Raw genomic sequence first — 2,500 nt, 5'->3', positions numbered from 1 at the left:
AACTTGAATGACGCTGGCGTTCGACAAAACTCCCTTCTGATCGCAAGTTGTTTATTGAACAATGTCATGTTGTCAACAATTTAATTAGTGATTCAAAGAAAAATTATTTTGCTTAATTAATCAACAAAAATCAATCGCATTATAAACAGCTCTTCAAGACAATTGATAAAATATTGCATGGGAAAAACAATACACTATATCCTCCCTGCAACCCACCCTAATCAGTTTGTTGAGTTTCTTTCTAATAAGATAGATAAAATACAAGACCACGTAGTGACTGCATCCCCTGCCCATCCCGTTCCTAAGTCAACAATGTCTATCTTCATTCGTTTGACAAGTTCAAAATGGTAACAACGAAAGAAGTACGCAAATGTGTGGTAAAATTGGCTGCCAAGTCATGTGATCTTGATCCTCTTTCCCGTAATATAACCAAGTTGCCTTTTATTTCTATGAAAATCTACTGGAATCTGGCCAAATGTCCTCACAACTGAAAGTTGCCATGTTGCGCCCTCTCCTTAAGAAGCCCTCTATGGATCATACGCAGTTCTTCAGCTATCGCCCTGTTTCAAATTTAAAATTAGTTAGCAAGGAAATTGAGAAATTGGTAGCTAACCAACTGATCTCCTACATTAACGAAAATAACCTAAATGAGATATTTCAGTCAGCCTACTAACAATATCACAGCACAAAATCTGCTCTCGTCTTCGTGCATAATGACATTCTCGACCATTCTCCAGGATATTGCCGCCAAACAGTAATTTAAGTTAACCTCTTTAAGATCTCTCTATATACCGCTTTCGATACTGTTGACCACAGTATTCTCCTTTCTTGTTTGCGCGAACGTTTTGGCATAACTGGACAGCATCTGCTATGGTTACAATCTTATTTGTCGAATCGCATGCAATATATTTCCGGGATATTTCCCTTGATGGTAGTAGCTGTGTGAAACATGATCATCCTCTTCAATGTGGAGTTCCACAAGGATCTGTTTTAGGTTACATTCTGTATCTTCTTTACACCTCACCGCTTTCAGATAGTGAAAAGGAATTCAACTTAAGTTACCATTTTTATGCTGATTACTCTCAACTCTATTTGTCCTCTCAGACAACCATACCTAGTTGTAGGGATCTAGCTGTGTCTAACATTGAGAGCTGTGTGAATGAAATTAATCACTGGATGCTGTTAAAACTATTTTTGACCTTGAACTGACAAAGTTTTTTTATGGCTTCTAGTTTTAGCGTGATTCCTATTGGCTGGCTATTGACAGTTGACTGGGTGAGGGAGTGCTTGTTTTCTTTTAACACTCAAGCGGTTCAAGAAAAATTCATTGCCAAACTGGTGAATTCCAAAGTAAATTTCACTCAAAAGCCGATATCGTACTCATGGCTTCGTCATTCATGCGATATCGGTTTTTAGCGTAGAATGTACCGTGGAATTCACTAGTTGGGCAGTGAATTGTTTGCTCCCTCTATATATTCTTCCTACTTGGGAAGTATATAGAGGGAGCAAACCGGTTCCTCTAAAACTAACAGGAATGGCCGTAAATCGGCTCAAAGACCACACAGGAGGGAAAAAAACACTCAACTAAAGTAAGGTAAGACGATTTTTATTTAAATCGCTACATTTTCATAGGTCACAGAAACAATCGTTATTTTCCCCATACAAATCCTTATAAATATGCAAATCCCTCGAGTCACGTAACAATGCAAAGGTCATCCGTTTTAGCCGGGTTTGTGGCTTTCGAATTTTTACGATGTCTCATTTCCCCTCATAAAGAGAAGAAATATGATTCTTTGTTCTTTCCGTGCACGCAACATTGCTTTTGGCCTGAGAAGAGAGAATTTGCATTTCGTTCGTTTTGATTTGAAGTCATGGCTTTGAATTCACACTTTCTGCAAAGTAAAATGAGATAAAAATACTTCCAAAATTCAAATTCGATCGTGTGTTACCGTTATTGAAATATGACATTTTTACTAAAAACTTATTCAACCAACAGATTTTTTGTTGATTTATTTCGCTTTCATTTGTTAACAATTCGTAACATGTAAATTTTTTCTTTTCGGTGTCAAAGAGGTTATCGTTGAAATATATTTTTGCTATATCTTATTCCAACCGACGGATTATGATGTGATTTTTTACAGTTTCATTTGTTAACAATTCCTAACATGTCACTTTTTTCTTTTTAGTGACGACGAGATTATCATTGGGGCGCAGTCAACTCCTACGATAAGTGTAGCTGTAACTAACCCAGTTGCCACCTCCTCTACAACTACAGCAGCAACATCTGCTGGGCAGTTGGTGGCCTCTGTTGGTCAGATATTATCTCCAGTGGCTACCCCTACACTGAGCTCTGTTGCTGGGCCCTCTTTTGTTTCTGTGGGGTCATTTTATTCTACCCGTGCAGCAACTAGGGCTGCACCTCGCACCGTACCCTGCGCAGCATCTCCTCCAGTCCCCCGGAAAGGAAAAGGGAAAGAAAGAGGTGGCAAGCGGGGAAAAG

General features: G+C 38.8%; 1 protein-coding gene and 1 pseudogene across 1 annotated transcript in view; one reads left to right on the top strand and one right to left on the bottom strand.

The window, feature by feature from the left end:
• The window catches only part of LOC138043149 (uncharacterized), a 37,132-nt gene that overhangs the window by 169 nt on the left and 34,463 nt on the right, over positions 1-2,500 (bottom strand). The gene's annotated exons all lie outside the window — the stretch shown is intronic.
• The window catches only part of LOC138041817 (piggyBac transposable element-derived protein 4-like), a 1,869-nt pseudogene continuing 1,529 nt past the window's right edge, over positions 2,161-2,500 (top strand).

Source organism: Montipora capricornis, chromosome 3 (genome assembly GCF_036669925.1).
Source record: "Montipora capricornis isolate CH-2021 chromosome 3, ASM3666992v2, whole genome shotgun sequence".
Lineage (NCBI taxonomy): Eukaryota > Metazoa > Cnidaria > Anthozoa > Scleractinia > Acroporidae > Montipora > Montipora capricornis.
The sequence above is the reverse complement of the archived record's forward strand: the minus strand, read 5'-3'. Positions and strand labels throughout refer to the sequence as shown.